Source organism: Gambusia affinis, linkage group LG02 (genome assembly GCF_019740435.1).
Source record: "Gambusia affinis linkage group LG02, SWU_Gaff_1.0, whole genome shotgun sequence".
In the NCBI taxonomy this organism is placed as follows: Eukaryota; Metazoa; Chordata; class Actinopteri; order Cyprinodontiformes; family Poeciliidae; genus Gambusia; species Gambusia affinis.
The window spans coordinates 1947562-1964734 of record NC_057869.1 but is presented as its reverse complement, the minus strand read 5'-3'; the positions used below and the strand labels follow the sequence as shown (position 1 = coordinate 1964734).

The 17173-nt window shown below is 41.9% G+C and overlaps 1 protein-coding gene across 5 annotated transcripts in view; it reads right to left on the bottom strand.

Annotated features, from left to right (window-relative positions):
* Positions 1-17173, bottom strand: part of large2 (LARGE xylosyl- and glucuronyltransferase 2) — a 97784-nt gene that overhangs the window by 18595 nt on the left and 62016 nt on the right. For 4 of the 5 annotated variants that reach the window (XM_044105133.1, XM_044105126.1, XM_044105116.1 and 1 more), the window contains one exon: positions 14557-14642. The gene's annotated coding sequence lies outside the window, so the exon portion shown is untranslated. Of the gene's footprint in view, positions 1-14556; positions 14643-15262; positions 16222-17173 lie in introns of those variants that run through there. The other variant, XM_044105150.1, reaches the window with a different exon arrangement.

The following is a 17173-nucleotide window of genomic DNA, read 5'->3' as shown; positions in this document are numbered from 1 at the left end:
TTTTATTATATTAACGTTTCATCCACATGTTCCAGATGTTCCTTTTGATCCAGAATTTAATCTTTGCTTCCCGTCTTTTGTCCAGGCAGCAGATTCTGCTGAATGTCTCCATGTTTTTATCCTTCACAGGGAAAACACGACGAAGAATAAAAATCATGAGAATCGTTGACTTAGTGCGGATCGGTTCCTCAGACATGAACAGAACGGTTCTTATCGGCCGTCTCCCGTCCTGCTCTGGCTCTGTCGGCTCTACAATCCAGTTGTAAGATATTTAAACGATGCAGCAGGTTCCTGCAGAACAGGATCTGTTACATATGAAGCTGGAGGATCTCTGATCGGTTCTGATTTCCACTGCGCTCAGGTTTTGAACCCTAAAGTCAACTTTTCAAAACAACAGCTTAGAAATGAGGAACGTCAGTCAGAGTGGAGCTTTGATCATAATCTCTAGAATAATAGCAAAAAATAATCAAAATATGACAGGAAACCTGACGCCGATCCGATCCAAGGACATAAACAGCTCAGTGGAGAAACTCCATGCTGGACAGGAAGGAACAACGTCTGATCCGGAAGATCCGGGTCGGATTTTACTCAGATCTCGTCCACATGTAGCCACGTCTTTATAGAAACTAAATATCACTGAAATATTGTTTAAAAAAAACAAACATTGTAAATGGGATGAGTTTCTGAAACGTTTCATCCACAGGAAACAAACCTGTTGTTTTAAACATGCCAGACCCACAGGGGGCAGTGCAGCGATCAGACTGCTTCATAACAACTACCACTTCCTGTCAGGAAAAGCTGCAGCTTTCAGTTTCATTTCCCAGAAATCAAAGTGAAAATTGGAGAACTCTGATTTCCTGAAGGCGTTTTTATTAACCTGTAAGGTTGTGAATGTCTTTGAGTTGGTTTTGGAAAAATAACGTCTTTAAAAAAACTTCTCTTTAATAATAATAATAAAAATAGTTTTTAAGTTTTATGATGAACTGCAGAGTTTATAACATCTTTGCTAATTTGCTGCAAAAATTCACACGACTTTAGTGAAGTTTGACTAACAAAGAAAAATCAGATTATACTTTTTAATTTTATACTAAGAAAAAAAGATTTATGATCTGTTTGTGTAAAAATACAAAAACAAATCCTCCTTAGGGAAGAATTATTGAAAATGCAGAAAAATATTTTTCAGTTTGCAGTTTGATCTTGTTAATTTTTGACCAAATGAAATGTAAGTTTATTCACAAAAACCTACGAAACGTTTCTGTGTTAAATAAAACAGCTGGTTCTTCCAGGTGATGTTAGTTGAACACAAATAATAAAATTCAACTCAACTGAGTTTCATTGTGCTGAACAAACCTAAATGATGCATGTAGATTAGGTTGGATGGAGAAACTGCCTTGAATTGAGCCGCGTTCGTCCAGCGAATCATTTTCCAGCGTGTGAGAACAAGTCGGCTGATCCTCACTAACTGACTTACAGTTAAGCCAAACAAGCTAAAAAACCCCAAAAAACTCCCAAAGGCACAAATCCACCGACCGCCTGCAGAGGAACGAGAGCGGAGCGGCGCCGCTTGTTTCGCTTCTAACTCACGAGATCTACAAGATTCTTGCCTCTGTTCATCCTCTGAATGTTTCAGGGCAGAAGAGCAGAAACACGGAGCTGCAGCAGGAAAACCGGCGGCGGCGTTTCGACCTGCTGGATGTGTGGAAACGGATCGAAGCTCAAACAGCGGCGCTCAGGAAACCTGCAGAGGGTTCGCTCCTTTCTGCAGCTCGCTGAGTGAAAACAGGAAGAAACCAGAGTAAACTGCTTTAGAGGACAGAAATGGCAGCAGTGACCTTTGCCCCCGCCTCCCCACCTGGATATTTCCCGACCTGCGATCCAAACAGAAACAAGTCCAAGTCCAGCCGCTCAGAGAGTTCAGCTCTTCCTCCTCAGGATCTTCCTCAGCCCCGGGTCGTCCTGGATCTGCAGACCTTCGTCCCACTTCTTCCTCCTGCTTCTCCTCTTCCTCGCACATTAACAGGTCATAAATCTCCTCCACCTCCCAGGAAACTGCTCCGATTTCAGCCCCACTCCCTTTTTTTCCCACTTTATGGAGAAAAGAACGGATCATCAGGAGGAGGGGAGGAGGGGAGCGGAGCGGTGTCACCTTACATTGTCGGGAACAACAGAGGAGCATTGTGGGGATTTTCTTCCTGCACCGAGGAATGCACCGGTCCCCTCTGAGGCCTCGTTTGCTTCTTTTCAGCATCATGAACGGTTAAATGGTTTGTGTCTCCTCCAGGAAACACAGCTTTCTCTGGATAGAGTCTGATCCTCCCTCTGTTCAGCTCAGGAAGGCCGTTTATCCAGAAAGATTAAAGGATTCCTGAACTCATCCCGGTAAAAAGACACCTTATCATTTATAAACACCACTTATAAATGATAAGCAGTCAATTATCATTTCCAACCTCTTTTATTCTGAAGTGTTGATTTTGTTTTCCACCCTTTTTATTTTTAAGTATTATTTGTATGAAAGTCTTTAGATTTCTATTGACCAGTATGGGGATTGAACCAGTTACCTCAGAGTTATTAGCACCACACCTCATCCAGCTGAGCTAACAGCTGGACAGAGTTTTCTTAAGTTAATCATAAGTCATAATGTTGAGTTTCCATGGATTTCAGAAAATCTTACATGATCTTAGCACAACAAAGATTTGAGCAAGAGCTGATATTCTATTGTTTTTCAAAATCAATGTGCATAATGGTTTAATATACAGCCTCCTGCTAATTATAAAAATTGATTTTCTCAAGACTTTAAATATCAGTTGGCCAGCGTGGGCATTGAACCCACAACCTTGGCTTTAAGAGCACCACGTTGCAACCAACTGAGCTAACCAGCCATACATACAGGAAGGGAGGGTCAGTGGAGAGCAGCGGAGTTGAGCCTTTTTTCATTCAGTGTCATCAACAGAAAGAGAAAAAGGCTGGAAGAGACGATAATTAAAATGACGTCAATAGTTTTAATTTATCGTACAATTAATTGATTTATCGTTTATCACGAGGCGATAAACTAGGCGACTTCTAAGATTGTCGTTTGCGATCATCCTGTAGTGTGTGGTGTGTTACGGTAGATAGTTGTGGCCATTCTACAACGATCTACAACGGTAGATCGTTGTAGATCGTTGTAAAATGGCCACAACTATCTTTTCAAATTTGACTTTTAAAAGTCAAATTTTCAAAGTCAAAAATCAACTGAAACATTAAATTCTTCCGTCATTAGATCAAAATGTTTAATTTATTATGAATCAAAAGAAACTGCGACCAGCCACGTTTTAGTCTGGATGTAAAGAAACTCAGTGTTTCGGCTGTTTTTCAGTTTTCTGGAAGTTTGCTCCAGATTTGTGGTGCATAGAAGCTGAATGCTGCTATAACCAGAAGAAATGTGCTATTTAAATAAACTGATCTAATCTAAATCTAAAGTATCGACCCAATACCGGTATTCTGGATCTTCTGATGGATATTTAGGATCGATGCGTCCAGCTCTTCTCCTCAGAGTCAACATTCAGAGATCAGAGCTGAGTGACGCTCCAGTCAGGATTTCCTTCTCTGTGGAAGCGTCAGACCGGCTGCAGGTTTCATGCAGAACCTGCTCAGGAACCCGCAGAACCCGGCGGCCATGTTGGTTTAGTCTAGAGGTTCTGCACCATAAACGTACCGTGAGGCAGCGATGGCGGCACCATTACAGAACACAGACATCGGGTCCAGGTGGCGAGTGGAAACGAATCCTCCTTTCCACCCAGCAGAGGTCAGCAGGTCAACAACACCTTCCTCTGTTTACTCAGAGGAACTCTGACCCGGCTCGCCCCTCCCCCGCCTGCTGCTGGGAGCCGGATCAGGAAACATAACCCAGACGACCTGACAGTCCAGTGCAGACACTTCGCTGCTCGTTATGGAGTCAAAGGTCAGATCTACTGTCCCACAGACACTGAGGGGGGTCAGGGGGATTCCTGGACCTGCGGCTGTTTGCTTCTTTCCTTACCGACTCTGAACTATAAATAAACGTCTGAACTCATTCAGAATCCACTGATGATCGTTTCCTGTAACGTCTGGAGCTGAAAGAGTTTAACTTTGAGACGGGAACATTTACCGCCAGAGTCCAAACACAAACCGGGACACAAAAACACACACACAGGCCAACACACACACACACACACACACACACGCACACAGGCCAACACACACACAGGCCAACACACCTACACACACACACACACACACTGGGTCTGGATGCTAAAAACAATATTTTTTCCTGCCTGGTCATTCTGTATTTAGTACAATCAAGTTACTACGTTAACTTCAGTTTTTATTAAATTACTATATAAATATATATATATCAAGTATGTCTTAAAAGACATTTGATGTCACTGTCTCTTTTAAAAGTCCTGCTCTCTCTGAAGTGAGAAACGTAAGGAAAAGTGAGCTGCAGCTGCAGAAGTGGGAGGACGAAGATCAGCCGAGTTATTCTGAATCCAGATCGCCGTTCTTCATCTCTCTCAGTGTAAACACGCGCCGCCCACACACACGGACTGCAGAAATAATTCAACAACACAGCGCTCTGAGCCACACACAGCAGCTCTTCTGTGTGCCGCTGCGCTCCGGCTGCCCACACACTCCACTTCCTTCCACAGCGAATCCGTTTCAGGAGCAGAGAGGGTCAGAGGTCGCATCGGGAATCTATTATCAGCCGCTGCGTGTTTAGCTGCTGGATCCATAACGTCCTGGAGACGAAGCCGCCTTCGTTCCAGATCAATAAGGCGACTAAACTGGAGAGTGCTGACTTTTAAAACTTTCTGGCACAAAACTTGAAATTCCCCCTGGGAAGATCGAGGATCCAGATTGGACCATTTCTGGGTAATTAGCTTAACTCATTCTTTCAAACTCCTCCGAACTTTATTCCTGTCAGCTAACGCAGCTAAGCTAACATGAAGGCTGCGCTCCAAACATGGGAGAAACGCAGCTGAAAAACATTTTTATTTTATCTTGGACCTGTTTGCCCAGGTCCAAACGTTTCATTGAAGAATTTAATTACACTCATGATGTTTTCTGACAGAATCGCCTGCTTTCTTCCTGCCATGGATTCAACAAAACGTCCAAAATGTTCTGCTACAACCCAAAGGGTTTCTGATGAACTCACAGGAATACCTGTAAAAATGTTGTTTTCTTTAAACAAAATAAATAAAAGTTTTAAGTTCTAATGCGTGTAATTAGTGTGGAAGAATTCAGAAGATTAAAAGAGCAACATGTGAGGATTACTGCCATCTAGTGGCTGTTTTCTTACAACGCAGAATCAAACTGATGCTAATCTGTCGCTGTGACAGAAACTGCAGCAGAAATCGGCCAATTCCAGTTCAGTATGTGAATATTTTTATGTGGAATGTGACTCCAAAATGTTTTTAACAGAGCAGATCTAAAATAATCAAACGTAAATGTAGCTTAACAGCTGAAATACTGATGCTAATGCTAGTTGACATGTGATTGGCTGACATTTCCAAGGCAGCCAATCCAGGAGCACCATTTATTTTCTTAGCACCTGAGTAATGGATTACTAAAATAATTATTAGTAGTTTATCTGATTTGACTGATTATTTTGGCATGAAATGGATCCATAAACACTGGTGGAGTAACAAACATCCAATCTGAAATTTACCTCAATGTTAAATAAAGCTTGTTTTTTATAAAATATCTAAACTTTGTGGTTAAGCCAAAGCAGGAGGAAACTGAAGAACCATCAGCTCTGTGTCCTCCTGTCCACAGCTTCCTCTTCCACAGAGGATCCAAACTTTTCAGAATTTGGACGGATCCAGAGCAGATGTTTGGTTTCTCTGTCGGACGGGAACGTCGCCGTTCCACCAAAATGTCTCGGACTGAATCGGGTCGCAGAGCAGCACCATCGGGCTGAACCACGCTTCCCTTCGTCCGGTCAATGAGCTCCATTGATTGTGGCCCGGTGCCATCGTGACGGTACCGGCCCAGCGGCTGCAGCACCATGATCCGTCTGGACAGAATCGAAGACTTTAACCGCTGCTGTCAGGATCCTGATTGGTTGAGAGACAAAAACGAGTCCAGCGAGACGACAAGATGGCAGCGCAGATGTGAAACAAAGATCCGATTGTATCTGAGGTTCGACCGTGTTCAACCAGAACAAAGTGGATCAAAGTAAGTTCAGCCCGGTCCACTCAGCAGCTGCAGCTATCAGGAGGTTTTCTTATCATTTTTAATCCGCTGGTTTTGTTTCTCTTTCTTGATGCTGAATGTTTTCACGAGTTCTGCATGTATGTAGTTTATTTTCAGTTACAATCTGCTGCCTCCAGGCATTTTAAAAATCAAGGTTAAGCAGACGACTTTGGCCCGAGTCCGAAGAGGGAATGAGTTTGGGTTGGAGCGAAGCCTCGGCGCGGCGGGAGAAACGCCAACCTGTCAGTCAGGATGTGGATCCTGCTGGTGGAGCGACGTCTCTTTAACAGGAAGCGTCGGTTCTGATTAAAAGCCAATCAAGACGACAGAAGGAAACCGACCTGCAGACGGGAGGAAAGCTCTTAAAATAAACGAAGTTCCTGTTTGTTCAGCATGAGGGAGTCTGATGGACTGTTCAGAAAAGGTGTGTCAGTGGCCTAGTTAAAGTCCACACCTCAACCTGGATGAAATGCTGTGAATGTGGATCACAATCATTTATCAAGTTACGTTTCCTGATAAATGATTGTGGAAACCTCTAAAATAAAATCCATTTATATTTATTTACTGCTTTAAATAATCAAACTGATTCTAACAGAAATAAACTTTAATCTTTTTAGAAAATGATCTTAAATAGTTTTTTTAGGAAATAATTTGTAAGAACATTTAAAACTAATTTGATGTTATTTTATATTTATTTGTTTTTATTTTATTGCTTTGTTTACTGTCAATTTATTTTTACATTCTCATCTAAACTCCATTTAACTTTCATTTTATTTCCTTTGAATTAAATGTTTAATTGTGTTTAATTACATTTTAAAATTTTAATCTTGTTTTAATTACACTTTTGTCTAATTTCAGTTTCATTCCCAGTTACTTTTATTTATCTTAATCATTTTTTAGCAATTATTTACTAACAAAAGGAAAGTAATGAAGACGTAACTCCAGTTAAATCTTTATGTTTCTGGATCCTCGGGGTTTTACAGACATAAAGCAGCAAATATCAGAGTTTGTCGCTGAAGCTGGATTATTGTTTTTAATTTGTTTTATTTGTGAGAAACGTGAACGACTCTCATGTTTAAACTTAAACCTCAGTTTCCTCAGCGGCGTCCTGAGCTGTCAGGCGGCCATGATGCCGCCGAGCCGATCAATGAGCCGATCAATGAGCCGATCAATGAGCCGGCGTTCACACGCCCAAACATTTCATCAATAATCCGTTCAATATGCCGGAAAAATAACTGGCTTTCTCCCTTATGCTCTCGTTTATTTTAAATTAATCTTAATCTGAGGTAAAAACTCTCCTTTAATGCACCAGGAAGAGAATTAAATAGATTTTAGTTCACACTGACTTCAGCTCTCATTTCTGTCACTTTTCTAAATGCTTTTTAATTTTAATTTAAATAATAAAAAAATAGTAAAAATATGTTTTTTGTGATTGGAAAAAACTAATTAATTATAAAATGTTTCAACATTCAAACAGCTTTTCTGGTTAAGATGTAAAAAATAAATTTTTTCTCCATAGTGCAGAATTATTTATGTGAGACACGTTTATGTGTTAATTATGCAGGAGTTTGGTTTCCCAGTGAGGATCTGCAGAGATCACTGGTTCTACTGGTTAGTTACTGGGACTGACTGGTTAAATATTGAGACGTGGGCCTCAGTGGTTCTGAATATTTTACCCATAAGCCACAGCTGCATAAAATGCTGCATCCATTCAGGTTCACATTTATCAACAATCAAGAGGATTATCTGCGTCTCTGATCTCTTGATATTGCTTTTAATCTCCATGGAAACGAAGGTTTCGGCTGAACGTTGACCGTTACGGACAGAGAGGGAGAATTCTCTGTTCTGGGCCCAAATGTGTCTCTGAGGTTTCAGATGGCAGCAGTTTTTACTGAAGCTGGAAGAACAAAAGCAGAACAAACTGGTGCTTTAACTGGTCCGTCTGTCCTGGACCAGTTCAACTGGGACAGGAGAATGATTGAACTGGGACAGATGGATGGATGGATGGATTCATTTGGGACAGGTGGATGGACGGACTGCTGGGTTTTGCTTTCAGCTAACCACCCAGAGGGTAAGCTAACTGTAAGCTAGCTGAATTAGCCACGTTGTGCCGTATTTCTGTCCGGACTGCCTCATAAAATCACAAACATTCATTGTTATGAACCATCTCTCCTCATTCCAGCAGCACTTATGCAACAGCAGGCGGTGAAATCCGTCCTGCTCCTCTCTGCTGATGCGCAGGAATCCAGCAGGAATTCATGTGGGACACAAAGTGCTGAGAGGCGTCAGTTTCTGGGAGCTCCGGGATTTTGTTTAGAGACCGAAGCGATTCCTCACCTCAGCTGTCAGCTGGCAGAGGACAACAGAGAGGCGGAAAGAGCAGAGAGAAGGAAGACGGCAAGAACAAGGAGTGGAGGTAAATGATTAAGTATAGCTGTGACTTAATTTCCCCAGCAGAGCTCCATTTCTTTCCAGTCGCCAGCAGGAGATTCATCTCCCTGACAGCGGAGGAAGGAGGCGCGTGTTGTTGTTTGTGAGGTGGGAGCGTCGAAAAGCAGCAGCAGACATCCATTAATGAGAGCTTCTCACTGTACCAATCACATGTTGTCTCCTTCAATCTCCGTCCGTCACTTTTTCCCTCCTTCAATCTTCGCCCCTCATTTCTCCGCCAGTCATAACAAATGTAGTAGATGGCTCTTCTGGAGCGCCTCATCATTTACCGTCTGTGAAGGAGAGGAGAGCGAGGGAAGATGGAGAAGCCGCTGAAGGTCCATCTCAATGTGCTGCTGGTGAAACGGAGATTCAGCTTAGAATTTTTTGAGTTCAGATCCACAACCAGGCGCCCAGTGGCCGTCTGCACCGGAGGAACCGCACATCATCACTTCCTCTCCAGCCTCCACCAATCAGATATCAATATCCACCAATCAGATATCAATATCCACCAATCAGATATCAATATCCACATCAGTCTCAATATCAAAAATCTAGACGGGGTATTGGTGACAGTGGGCAGATCTGTTCAGTGTATTTCTATCTTTGTGCTCTGAGCGACTTCATGCTTTATTCTTTATTTCATCCCACATTTATAATTTCTAACTGTGTTTTCTGAACCATCAGACAGTTTATTACTACATGTTGCTTATTCTTTGAGTTTATTCATTATTTTCCATTTGCTGTTCCAGTGGAGTTTTCTTATTTTTACTTCAGAAGCTGTTGGTGTTTGTCAGCATGCTGCACTGGAGCAAAGATATCAGATAAATTTGTAATTCAGTGGATTTATAACATGTAGAAATGTTTCAAGTCAACGGAGCTGATGGACCTCAGACGTGTGTACCGACACTCTGCACTGGGAAAACCTTCATAACCCAAAACCTGACCAGTTGGGCTTCATCTCCTGACCAGTTGGGCTTCATCTCCTGACCAGTTGGGCTTCATCTCCTGACCAGTTGGGCTTCATCTCCTGACCAGTTGGGCCTCATCTCCTGACCAGTTGGGCCTCATCTCCTGACTGGTCTGCAGTGGGAGGATGCTGGACGTTTCTAACTGGTTGAATATTTGCAGCATTTTTTTTGCTCCTCCTCTGCAGGTCATGTTTTCTGTTGGGTGCTTTTTTTTTTTTTTTTGCAAACATTCAATCCTGTCTGAGCTGAATCTGCTGTCTTACAGAGATTACATTCCAATACATTAATAAAATCTGCCGACATGAGCGGAAATATTCAATTAAAAAAGTACCGACTTTCTGCTTTCATTGTCTCCATGGAGACGGAGGACGAGAGTTAATCTGGAGATGTTAGTAAAGTTTGGATATTATGTCCTGACATTAAGAAAGCAATCACCTTTACCCCAAACTGTTTACTGTCCACTGATTATTGGTCTGAATGAAACCGGGGCGCTGCAGGGAGGGCGTCTGGATTATTAAAATCTTCTGAGTTAGAAGTGATTTTAACTCAGTTTTACAGTGTAACCACAGCGAAACAATCAGACATCATGGCGGCTGACCAGAACTCTGCAGCAGCAAAACCCCTTTCATCTGTTTCAGACTCGTTTCCATCAGGTCTGGAGAGACTTTACACAAGTTCTTAATGTAAACGCCGTAAAGAATCATCAGTGGTTTCATTACAGAAAACCAACCGGAAAGGATTTCATCTCCCTCGTCAACGCGCAGCAGTCAGGATCAATTCAAGATCGACTCAGGTTTCACATTTCCACAGGCTTCAAGGTGACCTTGAGCCAGGATGATGTTGGTGTTTCCAGGCCGTTAAAGCAGAAACGGGTCCATGTTTCCCCTCTGGACTCCAGAACAAAACTCTGTCTCACAACCAAACAGTTTGTTTATGTCTGGTTATTGACAGATGATCAATAACCAGACACTGATGTGTTTACTGTGGACTGACCGATCGACTCGTGTGAAAACTGCTGCAGTCCAAACAATCTGCCACTGATTGACGGTCGGCTGTTTTTACAGGAAACTATATTTATGCATAACGATGGCAGCTTTATGTTTGTCTGAAATATTCATCCTGATATTTTTAGTTTTTATCAAAATCCTGCTAAACCACAAAGAAACATGTTTATAAACCCAAAGTGAAGCAAAGACAACCAGCCCACAATCCAGCTAATCATCAACAGGTGAAATTATGAACTTCTTTTCTTTTTCCTCTTCATTAAATCCATGAAACTCATCAGATTCCAAACTACCTGGAGGGTCAATGATTTTTTATTTAATGCTGGATAAAAACAAAGTCTAAGCACCGGCTCAGTTTGTTTTAATTGGGAGTACTGGGTCATTTCCTGGTGGGCCAGTGGGACGTTTCCCCTCCCAGTCTGAGGGAGGAAACTCCAGTAAAACACACAGGTTTGATGTGTTTCTGCTGCTGGACAAACCACAGGAACCAGTACTAACTGGATACCAGAACTGGTCAGTAAAGGTCTCAGTTCTCCACAAACGCAGCACAATCATACAGTTTAAACGCCATTATAATGATCAAGTTTGTATCGAATGACAACTCAGAAAATGTAGAGTACGACATAAAACCAGGGTTGTTAAAAGACAGAAATGTGTCTGAATGATTTCCAAATGCTGAACAAGATATGAACTCGTTGCTCGTTAATATGTATGAATTATTGCATCATCGAGGCGTCGTGTGTAACACTCTGTGTTTCTCTAAAACTGTTTTTATTGTCTGTTTACTATAAATATTAACATTAAATAGTTGAAAAACATCTTTCTGTTGAATGGATGAAAAATAAACATCCAGTCCTTCTGACCACAAGCTGAACGACAACATCTGGCTCCAAAAACCACGTCGCACTCTGACGGTTTGATTTAAGATCTTTGCAAAGGGAGAAACCACAACGGTGGGTAAAATGTCCCCTTTATTTACAGGATTTACAGCATGCTCTTTTTAAAAAATAATAACAACAAACTGGGGATTGGTTTATAATCTCGTATTTATGAGCGCCTCAGGAGTCTACAGTGATGATTTATGAAGGAATATCTGGGATTAGATTTGTAACTAATGTAACGTTAATGTTTCATGCTGCAGCATGTGGTTCATCTTCCTTCCCCAGAGCATGATGGGAGCAGGATTTTGGTTTCAGATGATAATCTGACCTGGAGGTTTGGTTCTGATAATCTGACCTGGAGGTTTGGTTCTGATAATCTGACCTGGAGGTTTGGTTTTGCTGACTTTGCAGCGTTTTTTGCGCCGTTTCCCTTCCTGCTGCGTTTCCCTGAACAGATATTTAACACCCTGCTGAACATCTGGGTTCTGATTCAGGAAATGTTCTGACCCGGTCCCAGAAAACAAAGTGTTTCTGAAACGGGGATTACCTCGTTACAGCGGTTAGTGAGAGTCAGGTTTTAGTCAGGTTTCCCCAGCAGCTCAGCCTCCAGTTTGTCTGAACCGCCCAATGAGAGGTCAGAGGTCAGAGGTCAGAGTGCTCTGAATGGGAGTGGGGTAGATGGGAGGAAAAGCTCAGTAAGGCTGGTTGTTGTTTTGAGAACATTTTAAAGTATTATAACAGTAATGATGATATAAATCATTCTAACAGATGTGAAACTTTAAATTCTAACAAACATTGAACTCTGGAACTGAGAGACGTTTTAAATATTCAATGGATGAATAAATAAAACAACAAATTAAATGAATTATGAAGTGTCTGTAAAGAAAACTGCCCTGGTTGAGAAAACATGAAGCTGATCTTCTTCAGCTCAGCAGAGGTTTGAGAATCAGCCGCTGTCGTCTGCAGCTTGGATTTCACAGCTTCGACTGACGGACCAGCTCATGTTTACACTTAACAATAGTTGCTCAACTGTTTCCAACTCAGCAACTTTCTTCCTCCATTTAGCAACATTTCAGAAAAAACTAAATCATTATTGGCCAAAACCAACTTAGGCTTTTAAAAGATTGGTGCAATTTTAAATATTCACAATAAATAAACAAAACAGAAAATTAAATGAATTATGAGTCTCTGTAAACAAAACTGTTCTTCAAAACAGGCTTTATCCAGCAGGGAAGATTTTATTATCTGGATTTTAGAAGAAAGAGAGAAAACCATAAATAATGCAAATGGAAATGACTGAGCTCCTTTTAATTTATCATGCGATTAATTGATTAATTGAGGCAGCTCTTTTGTTTTCGGAGGAGTGAAAACCTGCCTGATCTCTGCAATATTCTGCTGTTTTATTATTATTATTATCTGCTGGCGGCGCCGCTTACTGGAGCAGAACCACCGCAGGTCAGACAGACCTCGGTTTCATCCAGCAGGGAGTTTTCATTAGCGCCGCTTTGTTAGCTCGGCACTCATGAGCCGGTTCTGTCTCATGAAGCCAACGGGTTGGTCCGACCCGTCACTCGGAGGGCGGACCTTCATCAGGATGCTGCAGCAGACTGCTGCAGCAGACTGCGGCGCTGGGGACGGGGGAGGGGTGGCTAATTGAAACGAGGTGCGAAAGTCTGAGGGGAGGATGAGGGACGTGGTGACAACTGGGCTAAAATCCCCCATCAGCACTTTGGGTCTCCAGCTCCAGTCAGAGCAGCTTCAGCACCAAAACCCAGAAACTCCTCTGGAACCGGACCGCACAGGTTCTACATGTTTAATGAACCAACAGCAGAAAACAAACTGGTTTACTGAGCTGATAAAAAGGCACCGAAAAGAAAAACTTCACAGTTCAGGAGGAAACGGATCATAAGTCCAGATAATCAGGAACATTTTAAAAATAACCTTAAAAATCAGCAATAAATAATGAAATAATATTGAATTTATAAATGGGTACATTTACACCGAAAGTAAAGATTGTTCTGGTTTGTTTTTAATCTTTGAAATTGGTGAATTTTTGTATTTTAAGGTATTTCATAATGTTCTTCTGTAATGTTTGTAAAAGGTTTTAATATTTCAGACGTTTCATTTTGTCTTTGTGGCTTCAGGAATTTCATTCTGTCGTTTTTTGTAATGTTTGTGGAACAGTTTCTACAGGGAATAAACAAACAAACAAAATATTTTAAATGTTTTTTTATTGAGTCCTTCTTAGGTAAAAAAACCCAAAAACTAATTAGATCTGGATGCAGTTATGGACGTCCTGCTAACAGCGCGGCTACTTTCTCAGTTTAGCATTTTAAAATACATCGAGTCAAGAACAAGATGTGATTGGTCGACTCTGTGGTGGGAAGCTAAATATAGCATTGTGTAACTCAGCAGTCTTCCATTGTTTTAGCATTAGCACTTTAGCATTAGCTTCTATTCGCACTTTAGCATTAGCCTCTAAATACCATATTGGTTTAGCGCTTTAGCATTAGCACAACTAAGTTTGTCACCACTGAGAGTATTTGACTATTTATATAAATATCATAAATATGATTAAAATCAGACTAATAATGATTAAAGTATTGATCCTATGCACAGAGATATTGTGATCAGGATAAAACCAGATTGTAATCATAACCTTTCTAAAGCAAATCCTGTTAAATGTTTATCAGGAAACAAATCAATAACCACAGAAATGAGCTCCTGCATCTCAACCCGACCTGGAAGGCCTGATTTGTGAGAAGCGAGTTTCTTCCATTTAACAAATATGGTCCCTCAGAGCATAAAAGAGAAGCTCTGCAGTATCGATCTGCCTGTGGTGCTTCTTTTAGAGCTCGCTCCTCTGAATGAAGCGCCGCTGCTGAGCTAAATCCCAACAAAAATACCTCCAGCACATATAAATAATTTCCTCTGCAACTCCTCCAACGGCTGACGCAGAAAAGAGAAGCAAACAAATAACATGACATGATAGGAACACGGTGAGAGCCCACCTTAACAGCCTGAAAGCCAATTTAAAGGGAGAAACAGAGTCCTTACCAGATTCACTAACGGAAATCCCAGCATGAGGAAACCGATGAGCGGTGACGGAAAGCCTCTGCGAAGACTTCAGGAGAAAATCCAGCCTGCAGAACACAAAGGAGGAAACGGACACAAATCAGACGGTTTAAAGACAAAAGCTGGAACAAACTAGAAAACAGGAGAAGATGCAGAAAAGTGCTGGACGTGAGGCGGTGAAGGCCTCAGAGGATGAAAGCGGAGCAGCAGACGGAGCCGCTGCTCCTCTCATCATCACAGCAAACATCCACCAGCTTTCCTTCTTTATTCTGCTGCTGGAGCGCGCCGCCATGTTGACGACACGACACCAGAACAAGACGAAGAAGAAGAAGAACGCCACGACTCCAACCATTTTAAACCCAGACAAGGCCAAGTTAACAGGGCTCACAGCAGGGGGCCCAACATGTGGCCAGGGGGCCATTTATTATTTGAAATGATTTTGTTCAATCACAAGTAAAGATTGGTCAAAATTTCTCCAATGAAACAGAAAACAACCGTTGACCCAAAAATGTAGGAAACTGCAACAATCTGAAGCCATTTTTAGATTTTTAATAATATAAAGATTTTATTACAATGTTTATAGTCGAGCTGGTAAAAGCAAAAAATGAAGAAAAAAAAATAAAAGAAATTACAGTAACTAGGTTTTGCATTTTTACTTTTTGCAAAAAGCCTCGTTTCCCGGCTGTACCTGAATGCAGCATGAGTAGCTATGTAGGATGTGGGTCGTTTGGGCGGACCGGACGCTACAGACAGCTGGATTTGGACTTTAGCCGACTGTTCTCCAGAAGCATGGAGGTTCTGGTTCGGTCCACCTGACTGTGTCCCGCTGCAAGAGGAACCGTAGCGGTAGCTGGGAGTCCTTCCTGTTTTGTTTCCATGTCACTTTTTAAAGTTGAACGCTGCATTCTTGGTTCCAGATGTAAACATTCTGAATGGGTCGGTACCGAACCGAACTTTCCGTCCCAGTGATGGACTCGCAGGCAGTTCCGACCCGGAGCGCAGCGGCAGCCATCTTGTTGAGCCATCAGCTGCACCGTAACAAACCAAACTGGTTGTTTCTGTCGGACGTCGTTTCCATTCTGCAGGCAGCGACGTCTGGGGAGGAGATGCTCTGCGGACGGAGGGGCAGATAAAAGCAGATTCTTGTTCTGGTTTCTCCGGTCCAGATGGAGGAGGCCGCTCCGCGCCGCAGCGATCAGAACCCTGAAAACTCCAGATCGGATCCGTATCCTGAGACAAACACTCTGATCTGCATCAATGCGGTGGGATGCGGAGGTTCTCGAACAATCCGGCACCGCAGGAGGTCCGGGACGCTTTTATTGCTGCTGTAGTGAACTAACAGCTCTCTGATGGCTGCAGGAGCGCCGCCAGATTGGCTCGTAGCGTGAAACAGCAGCAGCCATTAAAGCTGCTTCATATGGCCTGAGGCGATGAGGGGCCCCACACGGAACGGGCCGGGCCGGGCCCAGTGTGGGGCGGCTCATTCAGATGGCAGCAGACCGAACCGGAGAGAAGCAGCTGCAGCTTTTGGTACCAACATGATGTAACGATACAAACTACGGATTAAAGTTACAGATCAATGACTTCATTTGAAGTTAATTAGTAAGCAGCCATTTTTTCTTTGGTATCAAGAGGGCCGGCCATATTTTCAGAAAACCTTTATGATGCTGAAACTTTATATTTTAACATTTTAATGACCTGAGAAAACTGAGAAAACTTGCTAAGCCTGGTGGTGGCGGCGCCAGGGCAGCCATGTTTTTCAGTTAAAAAATGTTTAAGGTTAACAGGAAATTCGAAAATATCACAAAGTAATTGTGTTATTTGAAGACATTATTAACACTTCCCACACATCAACTATAAAGTCTTAATAAGGGGGAAAATGATCGTAAAATATATAAACAAGCAACGGCCCCAGTCAGCCTGGAGACCCGCCAGGCTGATAAAACTCTGAGGGAAACCCGAGTAAAAACTGAACAGATAACTGTAGATTTCTCTCATTAATAAACTCAACCAACTTACATCAGTTTGTTGGTTTTATTCTTGAATATTTTTCACAATTTTATCTTTTTAGTAGTTTAATAGTTTCATCATTTTTACGGAGATTAGTTTTGTCTTTGCAGCTCAGTGACTTTGTTGATTTAAGTATTTAGGTGTAAGTTCTTTATATTGGTGGGAGTTTTTTTGTGTTTATTCCAAACGTGTAATGATATTAAAATAGATATTAAATTTTATGTATTTAAAAATAACAACTGAGGCTGAAATATCAGGCTAATATTTTCTAATAATCAGGCATCCAAACTTGCCAATTTTCATCTAAAATATTATTTTTTCCTCGTTAGCCAAACCAGAGCTCCTGTTGCAGGACATCCTGGAGTTCCAGTTTCATTCAGGTGCAGCTTTGCAATTTAAAGTGATTCTGTTACATTTCTCTCCAAACAAGCCACATTTGTTCAGTTTTTCCCTAATTCCTAATTTCACTTTAGTCTTTGATGTAAACAAATAAAATCAGACGTTGAAACACTAACCAGGCAGAAACAGACGAGAGAAACACGGCAGAGATTAGAAACCGAAGAGACGTCATCAAACTGAAACCAATTAG